This window comes from Lepidochelys kempii, chromosome 8, assembly GCF_965140285.1.
Source record: "Lepidochelys kempii isolate rLepKem1 chromosome 8, rLepKem1.hap1, whole genome shotgun sequence".
NCBI classification, from domain to species: domain Eukaryota; kingdom Metazoa; phylum Chordata; order Testudines; family Cheloniidae; genus Lepidochelys; species Lepidochelys kempii.
The window spans coordinates 14,517,898-14,545,131 of record NC_136387.1 but is presented as its reverse complement, the minus strand read 5'-3'; the positions used below and the strand labels follow the sequence as shown (position 1 = coordinate 14,545,131).

The 27,234-nt window shown below is 39.9% G+C and overlaps 1 protein-coding gene across 14 annotated transcripts in view; it reads left to right on the top strand.

The window, feature by feature from the left end:
- RAPGEF6 (Rap guanine nucleotide exchange factor 6) overlaps nt 1-27,234 on the top strand; it is a 227,803-nt gene that overhangs the window by 5,840 nt on the left and 194,729 nt on the right. Inside the window, exon 2 of one of the 14 annotated variants that reach the window (XM_078853996.1) lies at nt 10,457-11,006. The exons of the other annotated variants lie outside the window; for them this stretch is intronic. The gene's annotated coding sequence lies outside the window, so the exon portion shown is untranslated. The remainder of the gene's footprint in view (nt 1-10,456; nt 11,007-27,234) is intronic. 14 annotated transcript variants of the gene reach the window in all.

The window sequence follows — 27,234 nt, the reverse complement described above, 5'->3', positions numbered from 1 at the left end:
CCAAACATTGCCGATCCCTGATTTATACGCTTGTTTTATAATGGGACTACTCATTCTTAAAGTGTGCTTAAATCTTTGTAAGACTGGGGTCTATGTTCTTTATATTTTGCATGTCTCTCAGTATGGACGATGAAAATCAATGAAATCTATTACACTTTCTTACTGGGACAGTGCTGGCGTTTTGAACAGTACACATTTTTTAAATAACAGATTTCATAGAATTTTTAAAAATTGTTGAAGCAATTCTGTTAGGCTTGGTTTTATAAGAACTCATTTTTACAAAAAAATGTTACTGTCAAATTTAAACTCGATAGTGTCATTAATCAATTTTTTTTAAAAAAAATCAAAATTACAGTGTAACTTTTTCTCTTAGGCCCTGATTTTGCAATTAAATGCATCGTCTGCCTGCCCACATGGCAAGATCAAAGCCTCATTTGTTAGCACCTAATCTCCTGTGTCAAAAGTGGTATTACTGATACAGAAAAGTCTCTTTGGAAAACTCATATCTAACAGACAACTAATCTGCATGTTAATTTTCATACGTGAGTGGCTCTGCTATCCAAATTAAGATAGTTATTAGCAATTTTGCCAGAAAGTTACTATTCTTATATTTTGTAAATAGAAATAGAAAAACTTTTTTTTTTTTTTTTAGTAAAATGTATACAGTTTACTTCAAGAAGCTATTGTTGTTCTGATGATGTCGCATAGTAGAGACATATTGTGTTCAACTCATGATCAAGGTTTTCATTCCTGATTGCGCAGATTCTTGTGATTGTAAATCTCTGTGCTGGAGCAAGATTTCTTTCTTGTCGTAACATTCCAATTCTTGTCTAATATACGTAACTTGTGTACTAACATGTAGGCACTTGATTTCTGTTTGAGTAGGTACTTTATGCATTAATATTTTTAATTTCCTTGTGAAAAACATTATAACCTGCTTTTGAGATATCAAATTAATAATTATTTTGATAATCTGCTGGAGATACTTTTGTATTGGTGGTTCTGTTATACTAAGGTATTCCTCTCTTGTATTGCCAACCTAAAGATAGTATGGACCACTTATTCCATATTCATGGAAATTTGCATATATGAAGCAAAGCAGGCTGCTGCTTTGTTTGTTGTGTGGAAAATCTTTTAAAATGTCTATTCCTAGATTTACTTTACTAAACATGAGATATTACTTGGAACCTTGTTGTATCCTGTGTTTTGACTAAGATGGGAAGGTCTTGTGATCAAGAGTGATCAGTTGATAGGTTGTCATGGAATGATTAATCACAGAAGCTTATTTGCATCGTGACACACAGTTTATTGTCATGGGGACAGATCCTCCACTAGAGTGATTTGTTATTGAAACTATCTTGTTCCCCTTCCCCCCCCCCCCCATACCTGACAGTTTATTGACAAAGCATTGTCTGTAATAGACAAACATTTACTTTACAGTATTTTAAATGTATATAAAAACTTTAATATTTTGAAATCTGAGTATATAAAAGAACTTGAGGGAAGGATTTGCTGTTCTTCTAATACTCCAGGCATGGTTATCCTAATGATAGCTTGGTATTAAATAGGGGAATGTTTATACTTGCAGAACCCTTAACTTTTACAAACAGAGGTGATGGTATTTGATGGGTTTCATGTAGTGCCTTAGCTCTTCAATGTAATATATCACTGTGTATATTTTACATGTGTTACTAATGTATATATTGAACAGTGTGGTTTGAGGATATTTTAAATGAAGGAATTGTCATTTGCTCAAACAAATTGAGGGTGTGTGAGTGTTTACATCAGTGTATACAGCATCATTAAAGGTCTCTTACTTGTTTGAGTCCCTGAATCACTTGTCTGATCCATACAAGAGCTGTGATAGTGTTCTGTGATGGAGAGTTGCTTAACGGCTAAAGATAATGTCTGAGCTGGCAGGGTAAGATATTAATTTAAATACAGGGTAACTTATGCTAATAGTCTTCTTGCTCTCACTGTCTTCTCGTTTCAATGGACCCTGTTTCCTCTTTTTGCACAGATTTTTGAATGACTTTGTTCTTGTTATGGATTCCCTCCATAATGGCAGATTGGACTTAATTTGCCTTTGGAGACTTAGACTAGTTTGTAATTTAAAAGAACATAATATGACTCCTTTTGTAGTATGTTCTGTTTCAGTATTTTTTGGTGTGTGTGTGTGTGTTAATGTTAATGTTAATACTCCTATTATTTGGAAACAAACCCTGTTTTTCTTCTCCTCCCCCTCCCCCTCCCCTTTTTTTAAAACAATGGAAGGAAAAAAATCACACTATAATCTGCTCAAGAATTGTATTAATAAAACAGTCCGAGGGAAGTGTCAGGATATATTGGCTTTTCAATACATAAGAAATATTTTTGCATTAATCTAAATCGTGTAATTGTACAGCATATCCAGATATTTTAGTGTACCCAGACACTACAGTGATGGGCACTATAAAATGGCTGTAATAAATAAATAAATATAAATTACTGCTGGCAGCATAACAGAGACTCTGTTGTACTGCAGCACAGCTGAGACAAATAGAAGAGAACATCTGCTTCTTGTTTCTAGAAATAACTGGTATTTTAAAGTAGTTTTTTCAAGCCTCTATTAATTTTTGGTAAGCTTAGGAGGTGAAATATGGGAGTAGTATTTGTTAAAATCCATTTTTTTAGTACTTTATTTGAAAGCTATATGGCTCACAGCGCTTAACAGGGTCTATGTTAAAAGGCTATTAACTTAATTTGTCTGAATCTCTGCAAATAGTACTGGACATTCACAAATGTCTTATAAAACTAGAAAGAAACCTTTTGTGCTAACTTAAATTACAGCTTCTGGTTTGTATTTAATAAAAATTCTAATGTTAGTATCTGGGCCTCATGAGGGAAATATGATTCCGGCCATTTTTTTTTTTTTTTTTTTTTACACTACTGTGTCTTGCTTTGCCCTCTTCTTGTTAGAGAGTGTGATGTGCCAATTCTAATCTGTCTTCTTAAAACCTTTTTTATGGAAATGAGAATTTTGGTCTCAAACTGAAAGAAGGGTAGTAATAATTTAGTGCAAAAATATCTCACTTCCGGATGCAACATATTGTAGCTGTGCTGTTTTGGTATTCTTAATCATAGAAGCTGGCATTTAAAGTATATGTTGGGAACCTACTACAAAGGTAAACTCGCCATATCAGGAGGTAGCTAGTCCCCCCACAACAAGTAATATAATATGACCAGTTCTGAATCCTGATCCTGCAAATACTAGGGTACATGCTTATCAGTGGGACTACTCACAGTACCTAAAGTTAAGCAGGTGCCTAAGGGTTTGTCTACATGGGGAAATTGACTAGCCCAGGTATAGTAAGAATAGCTATTCCAGGATAACTCCCCATGTGGTCACTATAACTGGAATCATTACACTGCTTTGAAAGTTTATTCCCTTATAACTACCCTACTCAATTTCCTGGTGTAGACAAGCTGAATCTCTTCACATAGTTGCCCCCTTCATCGAGCCTATTTCTTGAGGCTGAGAGGTAAGTCCAAGATTTGGCCCACTAGACGTTATTGCACAAAATTCTGACACATTTTTTTTTTGAATGCTTCTTTAACATCTTTCAGGCTGGTAATCAATATTAACCCAAATTTAGCACTGAAATTGATAATATGCAAGATGCATCCTTCTTTTCATTACACTCTCTTTTAAAACCTTAAAAATGCCAAACAAAATATATAAACTTCATATTTAATTGTCTTTTAACTTGAAAGCATGTGAGCCTGCAACCGAAAGGTTTTATAACTAATACAAATTAACAGCAGTGACTGCAGCTTTCCAGGGATTAAATCTGTTCAGATGGATATCCATTTAGTAATTTGCAAGGCTGCGTACTTGGACCTTTGAAAACCAAATTTTGTAAACAATGCATAGCTTATCAGTAAGTCAAGGAAGAGATTGCTAACAGGGAGTGATGTTGACAGTTTGCTACTAATAAATACCTGGCAGCAGAGTTTTATACCATGAACACATTATCAGAGCAGAAAATGGCAATAATTGATCTTTGGAGTCACACGGGCGTAAGCACTAGTGCTCATACGTAGTCTTGCAATAATAAATATTTTTTATTTTTCTCTGAGTGATGTTAGTAAAATATTAGGAGTGTAGCCCTGAGAAAAGCCTAGAGGGCAGAGCTTTTAGGGCTGAGTGCTGTCTGAAAGGGGCTTACATCTATGAGAAAAGAAGCTCTTGTTGTTTGGTTCCTGCTGTGTTCAGGGAAACAGAACCATGATGGGGCTTGCCACCATCCCAATCAGGAGAAGGCTAATGAGCATCTTTGGTTCTAAATAGGTGCACCTGCAGAGCCTGCTCTGCTTGGAAGAAGCAAGCTTAAAAGGGAGAACTTGTCACTGGAAGGGGTGGCAACCAGTAGGAATACTGCTATGCCTCAGAGTTAGCTGACTCTTGCAACAGAGTTGCTGAGAGGAAGACAGCTTGTAAACCTCCACCGCCCACAAGGACTCACCAGACCAGATTCAAGCTGATCTCCGCAGGGAAGAATTGAAGATAAACTCTGACCCATTGTTTAGCTGTATTAACCATATGTAACCATCATAAATAAGCCAGACCCCTATCAATGCTCTTAAATGAAAACTCAGAGACTGAACATTCCCTTAATTGGAAAATCCCCATGCCTGTGAATCCAGAAAGACTAGAGCAAGGTTGCCAAAGGGAAAAAGGACTTTGGAAGATAAGCTGAAAACACCCAAGCGGGACCAGGTGAAGTCTCTGCCTGTCACAAGGGCTTTGTACATTTCTCTTAAATAAACAGGATTGCATCAAAGGAACATCTGAGCTTATCACCAATTTCTCCTCATTGGAATAACTTATAAGATCCCAAATCTTTGGTGAAATGCATGAGTCAAAAGGGGTAACAGTATTATCTCCCTTCTATGTCATGGGAGAAATAAAAGTAGAAAATTCAAATGTTTTGCTGAAGGTGACATGGTGAACTAGTAGCTGAATTTTGGAAAACAAATACTTTGGAGTTTCTGTGCTTTGTCCACTATGCAGCTGCTCTGTATTCTGAATGTTAAGTAGAAAAACTAACATTGAATATTAACTCTGAAAAGGAACAAATTCCTTAGCACCCTTGATTCCTGGAATTATTATATCAGATTACCATTGGTACAATGTACAACCATAGCTATCAGGTTTAGGAGCAATCTAGTAAATGAGTTCAGGATGATGGTCTTAGTTTTCTCTTCATACTGTCTTGGCACATCTTGAAGTTAGTGACTGACACAGCTTTTAAAACTTCCCATGGCCAGATCTAGGGAGAATTAGGTGTATAGGGAAAATGTTGTTGCCTACCGAATGGGACAGCTCTGGGAATTTAACGATACACAGTCAGCATCTGGTTTTAACCAGTAAAATCAAAGAGATTCTTCCTTAGCTTCATTTTCTCTTGCTCCCAACTAAATAAGGGAATTTAATGCCCATAAGTAGTGCTACATTGGCAACCCTAGAGGCTGAATTATAGTCTAGTCAATAGGACATTAGACTGGGGCTCAGTAAACCAGATTCTGTTCCTGCCTCTGCCACTAACCTGATATATTACGACTTCACCTGTCTGTGCCTCTGTTTTTCCTCCTATCCTAATCCTAGTTCATTTGTAAGCTCTTTGGGAAGCAATTCTCTCTTGCCATGTGTTTGTACAGTTGCCTAATAAAAAGGGGCCCTGATCTCAGCTTGGGCCTCTAGATGCTATTGTAGTATAAATAATTAAGTGGCTCATCATGGACGGTGCAATTGCCTCACCAATATTCCTCAAGGCAGCTCAGCTTCCATGGCCCATTCATTCCTTGACTTCTCTGAGATGACCAGCAAGGGTGCTTATTATGGTGGATTATGTGACTCTTGTCCATTAGAATTTCTAGGATAAAATATTGAGACCACTGTGTGACTATTGGTTAGTAGTGGCTTTTGTTTAGTGTCCACCTGAATAAAATTCAAAACTGGCTCCATACTGTATTCCCAGTTGCCTGATCCATCCAATCCCCTGATTTCCACTCCTCCCCCACCTTCAACTGACCTCTGGGTTTGAAAATCATCTCTATACTTGACATGCATTAAACTGTTCTTCCTTTTGCAGTTGTACTTTGGAAAGACTGATGAAATAACACTTTCTGAAAGACACATTAGGATAGTATGCAAAGCTGAACATGACTATTCAAGTACTGTATATGCTCAATTGCCTTTTACTCAGTTTATAGTATGAAAATGTCCTACTCCATGTTCCAGTCCAAAACCTCTAAAGAATAATTGTTAAATGAGACCTTTTCCTATTTAACTGTAACAAAATATCTGAAATCATTAATATCACCACTAATTACACTTTGTCAGATATTATTTATAAGTGAAACTATTTTAAAATCAACTGAAGTATAATTGAGTATAGAACATATTATGTTTTATAAAAAGTTTGTCTTCAAATATAAGATTTGTAGTGGCTTGATGATGCAACTTTAACTAGAATAGTGATTGCTATATTTTGCGACATTGACTGTTCACGGAGTACTATTTTTGAATGGATAGATTAGAAGAATTCCTAGCATTCACCGTTGGATTAATTTAGCTTAGAGACGTACGTCAGTATTAGTTTTGTGAGTCTTGGACAAGTACAATATTCATAAATGAAAGTAAAAAAAAAAAAAAGAGTACTTGTGGCACCTTAGAGTCTAACCAATTTATATGAGCATAAGCTTTCATGAGCTACAGCTCACTTCATCGAATGCATCTGATGAAGTGAGCTGTAGCTCACAAAAGCTTATGCTCAAATAAATTCTTTTTGCGAATACAGACTAACATGGCTGCTACTCTGAAACCTGTCATTAGTGGTTTAAGGAACTGTCATGGACAAGCACGTTATTTAATTTTCAGTTGGTCTACCAAAGTTATTGTCTACGTTAGCACCTTGAACAAGTATGAGTAGGCAGTATTGAGAATTTTGAAGCTGCTGCATGTTTGGGGTTGTTTTTAAAATATATGTAGCACCAGTCTCCATATGAACTTCTTCCATTTAGAAGTTGTTTTTAAACAACATTCAGAGATTGGAGGAGGGACAAGGCAACTTAAATAGAAATAGTGTGCCTTTTAAAAACAATTTTTTTAAATAAAAAAAATCTCCTACAGTGGTGTGAACCCAAACTGTAAAATGTGTGTGAAAACCAGAGGAAAAACTTACCACTTCACTTATACTTTCAAACTGGGTGAAATGCCAAAAGTAAACCAGTACCATAAACTCTTAAAGTAAATGACACTTTCAGCAATATTTATTTATCACCTAAATTGGTACTGGTAGGTAACACAGGAACATGGCTTAGAGAGTTCTCTCATGTGATGGTCACTGTTCTGGGAGTTTTCCCATCCCCATGGCAAGAGAGGCCTGAACAAGACTTGCTCATTGGTTAGAGACTTAGCTTTTCTTTCCAGGAAAATTGAATGCCTTCAAAAATAACTTTTCATGATTGTTGTGATTTTTAACATGCAGTCCTCACTGAATCACAAGAACATCTCAAACTTCTCTTCAGTTGCATTTCCATGTTGCCTCCTCACATGGATTTCTGCTTTTTTGCCTGCTCGGATTCAGAGGCAATTCTACAGCTGTCAATCACGGACCTACAGAAGGCACAACTATTTGTGTAAACTAAACAAGTGTGAACACAGGAGCAGAATTGAGGGGTTTTTAATTTTTCTTTTGATGTTGCAGCATAGAATTTTTTTACCTTTTGGCCCACAAACCAGCAGAAAAATAGACATACTACTTCCACCACTGTGATAAATGCTCTTTGATTTTGTGCATAGGATCTGAAAGTGCTATTTTCTCTTCTAGAAGAATAGAGACTTGTCAGACTGTAGATGACCTATAGGAGAAGTTGAATTCCCCTTACATTTCCATCCGACACCAAAGGGTCAGCCAGAATGAGCTGGTGAGCATGCCTCTCAACATCCTACACCCACTGCTCCTCTCACATCACCATTACACTGATTCCTTCATGCATTGGAAAGCCTGCAGCTATCCAGGATTGTGTTTGTGTGAGAAGGCCTCAAATTACTGTGCATTACTAACTCTAGCAACAATAGTATGTGTGTAAGCATTATTTGTAGCATTTTCAGGGTTTGTACTTAGTGAGTTACTAAGCTACAGAAGACAAGGTAAAAAGCAATGTATGCTTCCATGCTTGCTTGTCTGCTGAATGTAATTTCCAAGTCTGATTCATTTAAAATTAGATGGTGAGTAACCGTATGGTTTCATCACAGGAAATCAGTGGACAGATTGCTGCATGCATCGTCTTGTAGCTTTTAACACCTAAAGTTTCTGCCTCCGTGTTCCTTAAGGTATTTATTCTGTTAAGAGTGCCAAAAAATAATGTTTAGATAATTTAAATTTTTAAATAAGCAAGTGTGAGAAGCAGCAATATTAATAAAAATGACTAGTATGAGAAGTGTTGCAAGTTAGCCGCTTTCACAGCTTCCAGCAATTCTAAATCCAATCTGCAATGGAATTCAAGAGTCTGTATTTTAAACTAGAGTGCATTGAGGTTTTTTTATATATGAAAGAAATATCTACTTCATTGCATTGCCTGATCCTATTTCTGCGCAATGAGGAAATTTGCTTAAAGGAAAAGTTATTTTGTTTTTTTACAGATGAAATTCCGTAAATTTTAAGCTCCAATTTCAATAGGCAATCAGTGAGGCACTAAACAATTACTCTGACCACAGGTAATACCACTGCAACTAGGTTTGCATGACTTACTGTTATTTTTTAGATTCTATCTGGAAGGTGCCCAAAATACGTCAGAGATTTGTGGTGGAAATCTCATCTCTTTGTTCTAGATTGAGAATCTCTCTCATGCCATAAGATTGATTAAAAACTATGTATCAATGGCATGCATTTGCTTTTCTTAAAATTTATATTAGTATCGTTGAACTTGGTGGAAAAAGCTTGTGTAGCTGTGCAAAAAACTTGAAAGCATAAATGATTTTCTGCTGAAATTTTGCACCAGTGTGCTTAATTTTTTGAAGGTGCTACAATGTTTTCTATGTAAATAGTCTTACATTTAAGTTGTGACTTGACAACTTAGAAAAGCCTTTTTGGAAATTAAATACTGCATTTCATTTCTGCTGTTAAAAGTATTGGAAGCATATGTGTGCTTAGTATAGAGTTTGAATGCTTGGGGCTGCCAGAAATGGAATGATTTTTTTTTCCATTGTAAATGATGATTTGCCTTGATATTGTTCCCTGAATTTTTTTTTGAAAATCATTTACTTTCTAATGAGCAGTTGTAGTCATGTATTAAAGGCAATTTCCCTTTGTTTCTAAACATAAACAATTTGATAAAATTATTTCTGAATCTGTTCAAGAGTAGTTGCCAAGATTGCTGTGCATAGTGTGAGATAATTAAGATACACTCCGAAGTTCTTGAAATGCACTTTACAGCAGGGGTGGGCAAACTTTTTGGCCCAAAGGCCACATTGAGGTGCGAAACTGTATGGAGGGCTGGGGAGGGATGGCTGTGCCTTCCCAAACAGCCTGGCTCCCGCCCCCCTACCTGACCCCTCCCATTTCCCACCCCATGACAGCTCCCCTCAGAACCCCGACCCATCCAACCCCCCCTGCTCGTTGTCCCCTGACTGCCCCCTCCCGGGACTCCTGTCCTTAACTTCCCGCCTCTAGGACCTCATCCCCTATCCAAACCCCCTCTGCTTCCTGTCCCCTGACTGCCCCGCCCCCTAGCCACACCCCTGCCCCCTAACTGCTCCCTGGGATCCCACCCCTTATCCAACCCCCCGGCCCTGGCATGGCCCCCTTACCATGCCACTCAGAGCAGCATGTCTGGCAGCCACGCAGCCCGGCTGGAGCCAGACATGCTGCTGCACAGCCCTGCTTGAGCGCGTAGCCCTGCCGCCCAGAATGCTGCCCGCGCGGCATTGTGGCTGTGCGGGAGGGGGGACAGCAGAGGAGGGGCCGGGGGCTAGTCTCCCCGGCTGGGAGCTCAGGGGCCGGGCAGAACAGTCCTGTGGGCCGGATGTGGCCCGTGGGCTGTAGTTTTCCCACCTCTGCTTTACGGTTTTTAAATCTGACACTTCTGTGCAGATGAACTTTTCGTTTGACAGAAGTTGTCCCTTCTGCTAGAAAGTAGTGTTTTATTTTTCTTGAACTCTATGTTCATCTTTATTGTATTTGCATGTTAGATTATACCTATTTCTAAGTTAACAGGTATAGTTTCTTTTAGAAACCGGAAAGTTTGATATATTTGTTATATGTAGGTGTCCCATAAAACAAATATTAAACTAAATACATTGGCTTAATGAAAATCCTCACAACCTCACTTGGATTCTTAATCATTTTGTCATAAACTACTCATGAATGTCAGAGTTCCAAATAATTCTATAGTCTTTTTCCCCTTTCAGCTCCTGACCCTCTTCTCCTGAGCTAGCTTCTGAACATACAACTGTGAGATCTTGCATTACAGCCCTGGTTTCTGGCTGAAAGGTTTACTGATGAGGCACTTCCTTTTTGGCTTTCGGAAGGCAGAAGGTGTATGTGAAGAACTTAAACCCTTTCTCCTATATGGCAGCATGTAAAGTCTATTGCTTTAAAAAAACTAGTCCTACCCTGGCTTCTAGTTACTCTTCCTGAAGAGTAAAAATCCAGGATAACTTCTGACTTCTTAAATTGGTTATGATACTTTATTTTATCATCTTCATAGTACTCCATGGCACCATGCACTTACAGAAATTATCAGGTCACAAATGCAGCAACCAAAGAGGCCTGCATTCTTCATGGCATCTCTGATCAGCACTGTGTTGCTAATGCTGACTTTCTTTTGTTTTTCTAAGCCTCATTTAAAGCACTCAGAGATAAATACCTGAATAATTTTGTAGACTCTACAGTCAAGTACACTTGTGCTAAGGGGAAAATCTTTTGATATTGGATCTTCCGGTTTTGTCAGCATTCCTGGTAAGAATACACCTGGAAAGTACTTAACTAGTCCATTAAAGTCTGCTCATTTCAATGAGATGCTAATCCATTACAAATGTGCTACTTTCTTGAAACAAAAGCAATTTTCTTTAACATGTGTAGTTTTGCCATGCTTGATCTTAACAAATTGCTCAAGAACACTGTGTGTGCATGCGCACACACTTCTCTTGACAAAAATGGTGGATCCTTGTATTTATTATCATAGTTTCCTGAATAAGAGTAGGAATCCTCCAACTCTTCAGATGCAAGCATCGCCACCGCAGGATCATTATGCTGTGACCTTCATTGGACCATTCTGTTCCATGTTGCCTATCTTGGTTTTCAGCACTGTGTATGTGTCCTTTGTTTTTCGTTTGAATTGATAAGTTGAAAGCCTGTTTGCTAGATGAATTCATTGCCTTGTTTCTAAGAAAAATGTACTTGGGCTTTTATTAAAATTCAATATTAGGCATGTTCACTTTCAGCAAATAACTGTTATATGTCTTCGTTCAAAAGCAGAAATGTTCCTTATAGTTCTGTCTGAGACTACTGAAAAAACACTTGAATATAAGAATTGCCGTAATGGGTAAGATCAAAGGTCAGTCTAGCCCAGTATCCTGTCTTCTGACAGTGGCCAATGCCAGGTGCTTCAGAGGGAATCAACAGAACAGGTAATCATCAAGTGATCCATCCCTAGTCACCCATTCCCAGCTTCTAGAAAACAGGCTAGGGTGGGACACTATTGTTGCCTATCCTGGCTAATAGCCATTGATGGACCTATCCGCCATTAATTTATCTAGTTCTTTTTTGAAACCTTTTATAGTCTTGGCCTTTACAACACCCTCTGGCAGAGTTTCACACGTTGACTGTGAATTGTGAAGAAATACTTCCTTTCGTTTGTTTTTAAACCTGCTGCCTATTAATTTCATTTGGTGACCCCTAGTTCTTGTGTTATGAGAAGGAGAAAATAACACTTCCTTATTTACTTTCTCTATACCAGTCATGATTTTATAGACCTCTTATCATATCCTCTCTTAATCGCCTCTTTTCCAAGGTGAAAAGTCCCAGTTTTATTAATCACTCCTCATAATAAGAAGGTCTGATGTGACCTCTTATAGGATAAAATTAAATATCACTGAAAAAGCTTTGCATTAGTTGTTGGACCAATCTCTGGGGTACCATGCTTCAGATTAATGTTGGTTTTGAGAGAAGTGAGAAGTTGAGCATGTTGCATAAGGTCCATATCTTTTGACTCCCACCTCACGTTTCCCCTGCAGTTTGCATCCTTAACAGCCTCTGAGTTTTTTGGTGTTTGGTGGTGCGCTGTGTGGAAAGTAGAGAGGTGGAGCATAGGTAGCTGCATTATCTGGTGGACAGAGCACAGGATTAGGAGCCAGAAATTCCTGAGTACTGATACAGTCTGTGACCTTGGTCGCATTGGTTGCCGTTTACCTGTTTTCTCCATCTGTGAATTGGTGATGCTTGCTTAACTTCCTTTGGTTAGGATTACTTTTGTGACTCTGCCTATAGAGTAGTCAGTGATGACCATCAAGTATTCTATAAATGTGATTGGCAAGGGAGTGGGTGCAGAGTACCTCCGTTTACTCTGAACTCACCTTTTCAACTGATTAGATTTCAAGCTGAGTGTCTTTTTAATTATTTGGGTATGTGTATATGAAGAATACAGTTCTTAGTTTGCATCCTGAAACTTATGTGTGTAACATCAGGTCATGGTATGTGTGATGCTGGCAAACTAGGTGCCAGCTCATGCCAGGGCCCCTATGCCTCATCTGAACACTGACCAATACATACTTGGAAATCAGTCTGGCTCACCTGTGTGTTATTGTTAAAATAGATGTTAAGTTTATAAGAATGTGTTTAGACTTTATGAAATGCTTGTAGGATGCTGCAGGTATTAATCTCATTTATAACATCTGTACCCCCATATTATTAGGTTATATTAAGTGTTTACAATGTAAACCTCTGTAACTGTGTAACTCACCAAACAGGAGGTAACGTAAACTAATATAAAATGCTGGCTTCCTACAGGACGTGATAGGTTCTGCCCACAAGAAGGCCCGCTGAAACCAAATGAGTCATTGTGAAACAAAGAACAAAGATTTTAATTGGATTCTTCTCCTGCCCCCCCTCCCCCCCCCGAATGAAGAGTATATGTGCACTGAACATACCCCATCAGCTTGAAATCTAGGAGGAAATGAATAAAAATTCCTTACAAGAAGAAACGAGATTCTTATGCTGCTTGGACTCTGAGGGACAAGTATTACCAAGCATAAGCAAAAGATCCCCAGTGTTTGGTTTGCGTTAGCCCTAAAGGACATATAGAGTTTGCTTATTACAGCAGCTTCTATCACCTTTTGGACCCTAAGACTGTAACTCATTTGTGTGTGTATGTTTACCTGCTTTAACCTTGTAAATAACTCTATTTCTTTTCCTTAAATTAACTAAAGATTTATTAACTATTATACAATTGGATACAAGCACTGTCTTTGGTGCAAGGTTTAAGGCGCAGTTGACCTGGAGTAAGTGACTGACTTTTTGGGGGCCTCTGAGTAACCTGAATATTGTTTTGACTTTTGCTGTAAGGGACCGTCTGTTACAAAGGCAAGCTTGCCTAGGTGGCAGGAGGGACTGCAGTACCCAAGGGACTGTCTTCGACTGCATGTTTAGGCTGCTATAGTTCTGTGGGGCTTACACTTGATACTTGGTTGGTGAAATCTAAGTGTAGATTTCACAACCAGTTTGGGGTTTATGCTCTGCTTCTTAACAGTTTGCCCTGAGGTTGGTACTCATGCTCTTGAGCCAATCCAGACAGCTTGGCAGTATGGAAGAGTTGAGAACCACTGAAGTGGAGCATGCCATACTTAAGAACAGCAAAATTCTAATTTTCAAACTTCTGGTAATATGGATTGTATTTATCTGTTTATAATGGTAGGGTAGATATTGTTCGGTGGTTTTTTGGTGCTGGTGAAGCTAGTGACTCTTCCTGTTAATGAATTTTATCCTATTTTTGACTGTGTGTGAGAAGAGATTTTAGCTGGAGTGGCTTCAGTAGAATTATGATTATACAAAATCTGGACTGTGTTTCTGTTGCACCTATTGGGAGAGAGAGGGGCTGACTAACATGGCTTTAAGCCACTTTTCTGCTCAGCTGCTACTGCATGAGCTAGAGAGGCTCCCAGCATAACTTAAGACAGCCCTGAAGGCCTAAGTTGTGATAGCTTCATGGGACTGCCCTCTATGCTGCAATGCTATGTGCTGTGTCTATGCCTCCCTATGCCAGGGGAGGGGGATCCTTGGAAGTCAGCTTTACATCTGTCTTCTGCAGTGCTTGCAGAATCCTTCCTAGCTGAGTATGGACTCTTTAAGGCCCTTTGAGCTGACATAAAGGGTCTGGAATGCAGGTGAGGAAGATCTTGCCTCTGGTGTTTCTGTTGTTTTTATGCTGTTAATGAAAAAGCTGGTCGGATGTTTCCATTTTTACAAAATGCTTCCTTCTTCCATTGCAATCTTGGCACTAGAACTGTGTGAAATAACCGTAAGATCTGAAAAAAAAAAATGTTTCAGGTTGAACCAAAATGGATTTTTTTTTGCAATTTTTAACAATTAAAAAAGTTGGAAAAGCTTAATTTGGGTCCAGCTGAACCTGAAATGAAATGTTTTTATTTTGGGCACTTAAAAGAAAAGGAAATGGAGGGCTAGACCACAAAGCCTCAAGAGGAGGTAGTGGTTCTGCTCCTCCTTTATACCCAATAGTTAGGGCACTCAGCTGGGATGTGGGAGACCCAGGTTTGAATCCTTGCTCTGGAGCAAGAACTGGAACCCGTGTGTGCCCCTCTGAGAAGAGTGCCCTAAGTATCAGGCTGTTGGCTTGTCTCGGGTGGACTCTGTCTTTCTTCTTGAAGCTGTTCCACTTCAGCCCAACGACTATTCAAGAATTTTATACAGAAAGTGAGAGAATAACTCTCTAGCCCAATAGTTAGGGCACTCACCTGGGAGGGGGAACACCTAGGAATCCAACCCTGGGTCTCCCACATTCCAGGTAAGTGCCCTAATTACTGGGTTATTGGGCATAAAGATGTGAGGGACCACCACAACCACCTCTTCTGGTGGTTTTCTGAATGTCTTCTGAATCTAGCCCCCCAAAATCAAAATGTTTGATAACATAAAAAGAAAAGGAGGACTTGTGGCACCTTAGAGACTAACCAATTTATTAGAGCATAAGCTTTCGTGAGCTACAGCTCACTTCCTCAGATGTGAGGCGCATCTGAGGAAGTGAGCTGTAGCTCACGAAAGCTTATGCTCTAATAAATTGGTTAGTCTCTAAGGTGCCACAAGTCCTCCTTTTCTTTTTGCGAATACAGACTAACACGGCTGTTACTCTGAAACCTTTGATAACATAGAAATAGTTTGTGTTGACACTTCTGACTTTTTTTGGTTTTGTTTTGTTATGAAAAACAGTGATCCAAAAATCTACATGAATTCACAAAACATTTTGGTTGACCCAAATCTCTCCTCTCCCCCCCCCCCCCCTTTTTTTTTTTTTTTTTTTTTTATAAATGTAGTTTGTCCTGAGGTATGATCAAGGTTGAGACTGGACTTCAGATACTCAAAACTTGTATAAGCTGCCCACTTTAAATCTCATTTCTCTGATTCTGAATGTTAGCTTTCCAACTGCAGGGCCTCAGTTCTTGCTACTTGCTAGTTCTATTACTACTTTACTGCATTGAGAGAGACCTCATCCTTTTGAGGACAGCCTGGCAGCAGAGCTATAAAATAACCAAACATTTTGAAACCATATTACCAGTTCCTATACCATCCTCTTAGCAGCTCCTGTTGCATCCTTCCAGAATGAGTTTATTTTATATCCTGACTATGGTGTGGGATGCTAGGAGAGAATTGTGAAGTAAACCCAGAAGTGACACGTTATGTGGGACTTGAGAGAATACCATTTTATTTTTCCAGTTTTAGTTCTGCTGCTGCCTAATTTTTGGTTCTCTTTTCTTATGGTATGAAGTTCAACTGCAAGAACACCTGAGGTTTGGCTCCAAAGAACCACCAGTGAGACTTCACATCATGACCATGGGCAACATTTTGCCCTTTGGTGAGCAGGGCACATGGAATGATTAAAAAACAAGTATTGTGGAGTGGAGAAGATAGAAAAAGACCAAGGGGAGACCAAAAAAAAAAAAAAATGAAAAGGTGATGGCAACTGTTACCAGGACATGCTCTGAGAGATGGGGATAGGAACTTTATTTTTTATATAAATATTGTGTCAGTGCCCAAAGCCATTAGCTCTGTTGTGCTAGACACTGTTATATTGTGCAACAAAGAAACTCCCTGACCTGAAAAGCTTACTATATAAGTACATCATGTATGTGCGTGCATGCAGAGAGGTGGCTGGGAGAGTCAATTATATATTAATAAAAAAAGGAATAATAGAAGGGATGAGTTAATTTTGTGTTAGAATAATGGGGGAAAACGTTCACAGTGGGCAGTGTCTTAGTATATTAGACTGTTATAGCTCTAATTTGTGATTCTATAATATTATATTGGCAAGTTCTACTGTTCCTTTTGTTTAAAAGTAACAGAGTATTTATTTTATTTAGTTTGGAATATTTTTTGGCTACTTTTTACTCTGATCTTCCAACCTTCTGTTCTGTTCTGGTATTGGTCTCTACCCTTCAAATGTTGTCCATCAGTCTGGTCCTCCTCTTCTCTCCTACACCCCTGAGCATCCTCTCATGCTGGTAGAACCAGACCCATGGATGATCAGAGAGCCTGGAAATCTCTAGAAATAACTGGAAACAGGGAGAGAGCCAGCACCATGTGACAAGCCAGCTTCCCTTGGTTCAACAACTATTGTATGGACCACAGTTTGGGATCCATTTGTACCACTTTGGAGTATGGTGCTTGATTTGCACCACTGGGGAGCGTGGTGCTTTACAGGTATATCAGGCTTTACCCTGAAGTTAGGCAATTCATGTTAGACAAATTTAGGTTGGTAGAAGAGTGGGAAGGAGTAGTAAAAATGGAAAGGGAATACTGTCTTTGGGAGTGTAATGTTCAAGGAAAGCAGATCAAATATACATTTTGTGTATAGGTTTTCTTCTTCAATTATCATCCTCTGTTAGAGAGGTTAATGCCAGGATATTATCTGAAGAACAGAATACTAGCTCTGAAGTGGTTGAACCAGTTTATTTCATACAAACACTTCAGGGTGGAGTCTGCTCAGGCAGTGACCTCTAGCAGAAAATATCTGCAGAGTTCTTGTCTCACTTTTATAAGATGTACCTCAAGTCATTTTGAGCCTACTCATGCATGTGTTACCTACTGTACCTCTATCGTAAGACCTGATGTCATTGCACCCCTTGCTATTACTACTTTGGCTATTTCATTCTGCAGACCACTCTGTAAGACATCTTTGTATGGTCCACCTATTCTGCAAATTCCAGTCCCTCACTGATTGAGTGTTGGTGTTTAATTCTGTACACTTTCAAGTACACTTTCAAGCATTTTTGGGTCACCACTGTGTCATTTTGTGAGTTGCTGCTTGTGTTTGGGGTTTGAAAAACTGTTCACCAATGTTGAGCGAGTGGGCTTGAATTGTTGGTATTTTTGTGTGTGTGTTATAAGCTTTCATTAAATTAAAAAGTTGACAGCCTTGACTATGGAAGGGTGTGGGCAGTGCAGCAAGGAAGTATTGATTTAGTACATCTTATGCTATCCCTCCTGGCCAGGGGGAATCCTGTGGAGCCCCAGCATAGTGCTTAACTTTGAACATTAGTTCTTTCCTGGTGTAAACTTGAAATGAGGCATTGCCTGCCTTCCATCTGGCAGAAATCTAGTAAATTCCAATTCCTGCACCAGCCTCAGTGAACATGTCCCCGAGTAGTTAAACTTGTGGAGATATAAAAGCACCTAAAAAGTGTCCTAAAGAATTTAAATTTATTATTTTCTTGTCTTTAGCGCTTACACTAAAAGAATTTGGGAGTAACTATTTTTATAATTGGTCTTAACAGAGAATAAAGGAAATCAGGCAGATTTCAGTCTTCAATGAATTAAGAGAAGGCAAAGCAAGGAAAAACATGAACCATGCTGAGTAGTAACATTTCCTCTTTCCTGCTACACCCTGGAATGGATGACAGTAAAGTCTTCATTGAGAGTGACGGGATTCCTAAATACAAGATGCATTCCATCTGTACAGAGGCATATGCTGAGACATCATAAGGCAGGCAATAAGGAAGGAAGCCTGCCATTTGTTTGTTATGTAACCTTCTGACTGTTCCAAGAAATGCTTTTTTTGCTTTTCTGAAAGCTGTGTATCTAAATTTGAGGAATCTACGACATGAGCCAGAGGAATTCAGCTTTTGCCTTACATCAAGTTAAAACCCCTGCAATTCTGTTCCATTTTATGTTTTTAGCCATTTCTTGCTATATCCCCTCCTGGTTCTCTTCTCCCACTTTTTGGGCAGTGCTATCCCATTGTGATCTACAGCAGAGGAAGATTGTGGCAGCTTTCAACTGTGCTACGTCCTCCCTGACAGAGTTTCTTCCTTGAGATGTATACAGGCAAGGTCTGCATAAGCATTTGAGTGACAGATATTTGGTAAGACTATTACTACCATATTTGCTCAATTGCTGTCTTAAAAGCAGAAGTCCCTTTCAAATGTAGTATAATAAAGTGGCTTCATTTTTGTTAAAGATAAACTGAAAAGGATTTTTAAAAACACTGTTGTTTTTCTAAAATGGCATATAAAGAGAGCATCAAAGGTGTCTCTCTTTAAATGTTTCTTGTTTTTATCCTAAATATCATGAATGCCAAACCTGGTCTTTCATTCTCCTGGAGAATCCTTTGAGGGATTTGTTCAATGTCGTGAATTCTGACACTCTAATCAAAGGGGATATTAAATCTTAAATACATATTCATTCTTCAGTACATTCATACTTTCAGGTAAAACAGGTGCACTACTAACAAAAATGAAGTTTGCCTAAAAAATGTCTCTTTGCTAAGCTTTCACAGTCCTGATTCTTGTGACGTTAGCATTTCAGTTACTGCACAGACTTCAGTCATAGACCAGATCTGAATTTCTAACATTAAAAAAGGCAGGGAGCAGATTTTTGTGTGTGTGTGAGAGCAGTCTGTCTGGAATGTACAGACACAGCTGTTTCTTGCATGGTGATTAGAAGTGCTATTACTGCTGTGTAAATTTTTGCTGTTTTCTCAAATGTTGTTTAAAGTATAAATAGAAATAATTTAAAAAAGGAGACTTTCCTAGGACCACTCATTTCTCTCATTGAAGATATCAATTAATAAAGTCCAATCCCTTCTTGAATGCTCAGAATTCAAAACTATATAAAGTCTTTTCAGAATAACTTGTGTTTTAGCAGAAGGTAAGATATTAAGAGCAGAAAATCTCATCTGTACTGGACTTGAGTAAAACAGCTCTGTGTTTCAAAATATAGCATTCCCAAGATTACTTACCTCATTGGAGAGCATCATTTAGAGCAGACAGAATCCATGTTGGACTGACCTGATACATAGATAATAAATTTACAACCCCAGTGTCTGTATCCGTATTCTGAAGTTTCATGCCCCCTCGCCTTTTCTGTCCTAAATCATCCATCTGATTTCTACTGAGCTGTGGAAATGATGCAGGGTAGCATTGTTCAGATTTTTTCATCTGGAAGTTTGTTCAGAATTTACCATTATCATATTATCTCTTACCAGCAAATTCTGACTCCCTACCCCTGGAAGGTTGCTCACTAAAATGAGAGGTGGAGGAAGTTAGGGATGGGGGAGATAGTAGGATGCCATGGTGCAAAACTTTTGAAAGTTGATTAGTCTTATCTGTTTGAATGAAGTCTAGGCAGGGATAAACGCTGCCTCTTTAAGGGGCAATCTGGAAGTCTCACTACTGAGGTAAGAAATTTAACCTATTAAAAGCTAACTTGAATAAACTTCAAAGAAGGCTGTCTAAATCACTTCTAGCCCTAGGACAGTAATAATTTGTGCTTCAACAAGTTTCCTGGATTAATAAACAAACTCTGACTGTGCTGCATTGTTTGGCACATTACTGAAGAGAAATAATACAGAACAGTAATCCTTTCTTGGTAATAGCTCTTGGTACATCGGTTACAGCACTACATTCCACACAGTACTACATTCCACACACTTATCCTGATGATAAAATTTTTAAGGAGATGTTAATGACAAACCCAGAGATGCCTCTAAAACTGTCACTTCTACAATTACTGTTTTTTTTCCTTACTAGTAATTTGGAGGTTCTCTTGGCTGTTTAAATAAAAATAGCGTGGGGTAACAGCTTCTCATTTACTATAATGAAAATGAGAAAACACCAATCAGTAAAGTCAACATTAAAGACCATGAAAATAAACTAAGCTAAGCAGCTTTTATATAGGACTTCACTGTCAGGTGTCCTGCTCACCTTTCAGATGTTTCTGGATCCTAGCAAACTTAACCCCATGATAGTTCACAACTCCACCCACTTTCCTCTCTTCACTACCCAGTGAAAATAGATTCTAGCCACCAACATCCCTTTCTTCAGTCATTGAAGACTCCATCCACTCTGCTCCACCTCTAGATTTTTTTTTTTCTCCACAGATCTATCTGTAACTTCTGTTTCCTGATGAGCCTAACTGATGTAATAAAAGCCCTCAAGTTCCAGTAACATCTCCATTAATTTTTTAGTCTAGTTTTCATAGACTGAAGCGTGTACATAGATGTAACATTTGAAATAAGATGATAGAAACAGCAGGTTTTTAATTTTAGAGTGAGGAAAGTTCAGGACATAGGGAAGGATTAAAAGAAATCTGATAAAACCAAGATAGATGTGTGTGGCTGTCTTTCCTTTCCCCCTCCCCCAGCCCGAGGTGGATTTTAGTTGTTTTGGCAAGGGAGGAGTATCCAAAGAGGGTGTTGTAAATGAATGGAGTAGAGTTGGGAGGATAGGCTAATAGGGTGGGGTTGTAGGGAAATTGCTTAAAACTGACTAGCTATTTAGTGTTTCCAATAATGATGTTGCGTTTTGATATACTCCCTTTTGTAGTGATAGAGTTTTACTTTCTTTTATGCTAGTTTTTCCTCCATTTTGGTGTTCTTGGTACCCTTTCTACTATGATTAGGGCTGTAGGTTTGTCATAGGAGGTGTGGGGGAAGTTAGTTACTGTAATTCTTTTTCTGTTTCCCTGACTTTTTTTCCCTGTGGTTCCCCTCCCCTTCCCCCCCCCCCCAAATGGTGGCTGATGAGTTGCCAGCCTTGTGTGGAGGGGGGGCCTGGTGAGTGAAAAGGCTCAGGACAACAAGCCTTCCCTGTCCCAGTATGCAGCACTCACCCTGGGCAATGGTGTTTTGTTCATGTGCGTGAAAGAGAGAGAGAGAAACCTGAGTATTACTGTGACCCTGTGGGCTAGGTTGTAATGCCTGTAGTGGGGTGCCATGCCGAGCCTCGCAGCCAACAGCAGCTGCTGCTGCCCAGAGTGAGTGCAGCACACCAAGATGGGCTCATCTACCAACTCCTAACCCTAGTCTACCCTTCTCACCGGGCAGGATTAGGGTTGCAGTGCTGAGATGAAGGGTGCTGCTGTTGCAGGTGGGTAGTATCCCCTGGGTGCATCAAGGAGGGTGCCATTTTTTAATTGGAAATCAGTAAGCAGTCATGGTAAATTGAGTAAATTTATTGTGGTTCCTCTGTTTTTTTGTTTTTTTTTTTAAATGAAAAAAATGCAATGACAAATCTGCAGACCTAACTAGGACTCCTAAGATTATCAGTCCAGTATGTTTAACAAGTATTATTTTTTGAAATTGAATTGTACATATTATAAAAATTCCCACTCTTGTTTTCAGAGGTATAAAAAAACTGTATAAATGAAACTGATGTCCATTAATGTGAATAAAGATTTTCTGTAGAACAGATTGTTAATATGAAACTACATTGAATTTCCAAAAACATACTATCTATTTCCACTAGGTGGCCACCTAACCTGTGATTAATCTATAGATGGATCAATTGAGTAGAAATGTGATTAAATCCATTCTCCCATGGTTTCTCAGCTTTCTAGAAAAGTTATTTTATACAGAAAGCTAACTTTTATAGAAGTGATGGTGTCTGCACAATTAAGAATAAAAGAAATTATAAGCAATTCACATCAATCTTTTTGCAGACAACTTTCCTAACCAAAAAATAAGTCTATATATGACATGTTGGGAAAAGAATCTGGATAGACAAATTACACTAGACGGAAGGGGGTTTGATCTAGAAAAGTGGAGCAGCCATCTGTCTGTAGTATGATGAAAGAAATTTTCTTTAGGATACTGTTTCAATGATACCTCACACTTGTCAGGTTAAAAATTATACATAGATTGAATAGGGATAAATGTTGGAGAAGGTGTGGCGAAAGAGGAGACTTTATGCAAATATGATGGACATGTCCTGTTGTTGGAGAGTATTGGGATGGAATTCATAAACAAATGTTGCAAATTTGTTGAATATTTGTTACCAAGTGATGCTTTGGTTAACGTCCTGGGGCTTCCAGCAGAAATAGTCACACCACAAAAGGAAATGAAGAACTAATCTCTCATTTGCCAGTAGTGGCTGCCAGGCTACTGAGGGCATCTAATTGGAAAAAGGAAAATAGTCCAACTATAGAGGAATAGTTTAAAAAAACCTGGGAGGTTGTTACGGAAGAATTAACATACCAATTACGTACCCAGAAAAATAGATGGAGGACAAATACATACTTAAATATTTGGTTACTGTTTATTTTATATTCAGAAAAAGTACATTTATCTGGAAAAGAAAAAAAGCCACACCTGTCCAGTTTTAATATTAACATTTGCTACTCATGCCTCTTTGTGTTAGCTATGTGTTCTTAGAGATTTCACTCCACTTAATAAACTCACTCAAAATAACATGCCATAGGTGGTGTAATGATGCTTACTTTATAATATGGTAACACCTGATAAATAAATTGATGACTATTTCTATATAATGTCTCTTAAACAAAAGCTCGCTGTTGTAACAGTTGTTTTATTTCTAATACTTACAAGGCAATGATTTGTAAACCTGTTAATAATTCCTAAATATATAGTCAAAAAACCAAGAACACCTGTATTAGTAACTTGTATTAACATGTAATCTCCTAACAAATGTATTGTTTGAGTGCTGCTATAAGAGACTATTTTAAAAATAGTGTTATAGGTGACATTATTGGTGGAAACACATCAAAATAACATACATAAAATTTAATTTCATCAGCAGAAATGATTCAACATTGATAGCAATGTTTGCATACTCCCAATGCATTGAGGTGTGTACACATGTGGTGTGTGGGGAATGTTTAACTGACCATAAACGATTGCCTTTTATGAACTTATTGCTTTAATTAAGGCAGAAGTTGGAGTCTAGAGAGCCAATATATTCAACATACTGTAGCAAAAGCAAGAAAATAAATTCATAATTCCAATAGACACATTCTATAGATCAACCTTCTGTGCCAAATATGCCAATAATTTCTCATGTTACCCACTGTAGCGAGGCAGTGTGGTGCCCCACTGCCCTGCAGAGGGAAGAACCTCCCCAGACACCAAAGTGGGCAGAGCCAGTGGATCCTGTGCCTGCCCCCCAATGGTCAAGGTGCAGAACAGGAAGTATAAAAAGCCCAACCCCAGAGCTCAGTTGAGCCACCAGAGAAGCCAGATGCCTGTGGCCTGGCTCCGGCTTGGGAGACCCCGGCAATCCGCGGCGGGTGGCAGTCTTCCCCTCTCCCTGGTCGCTCAAAGCCAGGAGCCTGGGGTTTGCTGTTGAACTATTTGCTCAGTCCCTGCCTGAGGGCCTGAGCTTCTGACTGTTTGTTTGCTGCCCCGCCCTGACCCAGGGCCCGGGCTTACATTGAACTATTTGCTCAGTCCCTGCCTGAAGGTCTGGGCCATAGACTGGGTATTCCCCAACCCAGCAGAGAGGGTGTAGCGAGGCGGTGTGGTGCCCCACCACCCCACAGAGGGCCAAATCCCATTATACTCACATTAAATAAACAATTGATTCTTTAAAATGGAAGAATTTTTAGGGAAAGAGTAGTGACTGATCTCTGTAAACGCTTTTAGCTTGTAGTAGCCTATGAGTAAGTAGGCTATAAATACAACTAAGTGGAAGGCCTATGGAATGTGCGTTGAACAGCATTGACTTTTAACTAGTAGCCCAGTCAACATAGGTCAGACTCATTACACTACTGATGTGTAATGATACTGAGGCCTGGGTTACATGGGGGGTGTTCAAACTACAATACGCAACTTCCACTACGCTATTCGCGTAGCTGAAGTCGAAGTATCTTAGTTTGAGTTACCTGGCCGTCCTCACGGCGGTGAGTCGACTGCGGCAGCTCTCCCGTCGACTCCGCTTACTCCTCCTGCCGAGGTGGAGTACAGGCATCCATTCAGGGATCGATTTATCGTGTCTAGATGAGATGTGATAAATCTATCCCCGATAGATCGATCACTACCTGCTGAGCCGGTGGGTAGTGAAGATGTACCCTGAGAAGTTATGGAGGGCTAACTTAGCTTTCTCTCATCTTCCTGCTGTACCCTAATATAGGTGGTGTTCTCATCTCTGCAGGCACACTTCTCTCAACAGTCTAAAGATGAAATGTGTGAGATGTCTCTGAAATGAGGTATACTGTCCTACAGTTGAACCACCTTGAAAAAAAAGTTTTGCCTCATTCATTCACCTTTTATTTGTTATGTACCTAAATAAGGTAGTGGTAGGATTCCAGGCAGCTCTTGGTCCTGTTTCCTAGCTGCAGCCATTTCTGAACTTGTGCTGGGATGTGTGAGCTTCAGCAGATTGTTTTGGCTTGGCCCTCAGTGGCAGGGTAGGAGGGTGGGATGAAAGGAGATGGCTCAGCTTCACAGTTGCATGTGGAGCATGGCAAGTAAGCGCAGCAGTAAGAGAGACAACCAGTGGGGTGAAGTTTCCCATGTGGGTTCAGTCACCCCTCCACGGAGCAGGGAGGTGCTGAACTAGCCCTGTAAGTGGTTGGCTTATTACTTGTACATATGGCTATCTGGTTTTTGCAGCTGTAGACCTGTACAGACAGCAGGGCAAGAAAAATTTGTGATGTTTTGGGGGCATGATGTGACACCACCTCAAACCTGCAGAAATAAGTTGCAGTGCAAAGCATGGCTCTTGAAAGAGATTTTGTGAGAAGATAGGGTGCTTGGATCTCTTTATTCAAACAATGAGGAAAAATGCTAGAATGAATCTGGTAGCCTTATCTGAAGTTGCCTGTGAGAAGTGATATCTTGCAGGAACTTGAATACTGGAGTGAGCTATCTTTTCTACTGTTACTCTAAGACCACCTTTACCAATCAAACCATCCCCTATGGAGTTGTAATGAAGGGACAATTTGTAGTTTTGCAGGGTCATTCCTGATTGTTAAAACTGCTTTTGTCAAATAAATGATGTAATGTTCCTGTTGCAGTGGTATTTAAGCATTGCTGTCATTAGCTTTACCTCCCACTCTTCCCCCATGCCCCCAACCCCCTATTTTGACCTGGCACTACTCTTTCTCCTCGTACAGGAGGATTGGGAGAATGGGAAGAATTTAGTTACCCTCTAAGGCAGAGGTCTGAAACTTAGATGACCACGAGGGCCACATGAGGACTACTGCATTGGCCCAAGGGCCACATCACTGACCTGCCCCCCCCCGGCCTGCTGCCCCCAGCCTTGCCCTCACTCCACCTCTTCCATGAGGCCCCGCCTCTTTCCACCCTTCCCTTCCCCGAAGTCCCCACCCCAACTCCGCCCCCTACCTGCCCCCAGGGGGTGCAGGAGGGGTGTGGGGTATAGCAGGGAGTTAAGGTGCAGGGGGCTCAGGGCACGGAGTTGGGGTGTGGGGTGCAGGGGGATGAGGGGTGCGGCAGGGGGTCAGGGTGCAGGGTGCATCAGGGGGCTCAGGGCAGGGAGTGCAGGAGGTGTGCAGGTTGTGGCAGGGGGTCAAGGCAGGTAGTTGGGGTGCAGGAGGTGTGACAGGTGCGGGGGCCGGCCTGGTGCCACTTACCTAGAGTGGCTCCGGGGTGGCAGTGGTGCACTCCAGGGCAGGCTCCCTGCCTGCCCTGGCCCCGCTCCAGGAAGCGGTTGGAACCAAGTCCCTAGCAGGGGGTGGAGGGCTCCGTGTGCTGTTCTTGCCGCTCTTCCAGGTACCCCCCCCAAGATCCATTGGCTGCGGTTCCTGGCCAATGGGAGCTGCGGGGGGCAGTGCCTGGAAACGAGAGCAACGGATAGAGCCCTCTGTGCTACCCCCCAGTCCATAGGGACCTGGTTCCGGACTCTTCAGGGAGCAGCGCGAGGCTCATGGTGCCACGGGGGGCAATCCCATGGGCCGGATCTGGCCAGCAGACTGTAGTTTGCCCACCCCTGGCCTGGAGGTAGGATGCGGGGAGCTTGGTGGGCTGCAAGAACCCCGCGGGCCATGTGTTTGAGACCCCTGCTCTAAGGCAAACATTTTTTTGTCTAACAGTGAGCTGGATCGGAGGTCTGTGGAAGCAGGTCTACTTTGCCTTCCTATACTCATTTTGTGTGTGTGTGTGTGTGTGTGTGTGTGTGTGTTGTAAATGGAAACAATTAAGACAGATGCCTGGTTCATAATCAAGCCCATCAGCAGGAGATCCCTCAGGCAAAAGCCTATTAATTCCTAAAGTATACAGGTTAAAAGCCTTTTTAAACACAAAACTTACATTTAAAAATGAGCTTATCAGGTTATGTTTTTCCATAACCTATGCCAAATTAACTGTTTAATGAAAAACATTTTATTTTAAAAGGTATTCCTTTATAACCTTAATTATAAGTAAAACTATTAGAAGATTTATGTCAGATTGAAGGCAAATTACTACCTTTGTGTTTATAAAGAGTAAAAACACAATTTTAAACTTCTTGGGGGTTTTTTGTTTGTTTTGATTTATATTTTGCCAGGTGGGATATTTATTCAGTGGCGGAGGAGGATGTTTGAAGCTTAACTTAAGTACAAACTGGAAAAGAGTGTTTTACAATCAGGTGCAGACTTTGGCTGGCTTTAGTCTTAACATATTAACTTAAGGAACTTAAAAAAAATTGAACTATACAGAATTATATATAGGTAGCCAAAAGCTTCAGAACATAGTTAAAGATGCACAATACAAAGCCAGAGTACTCAGGAA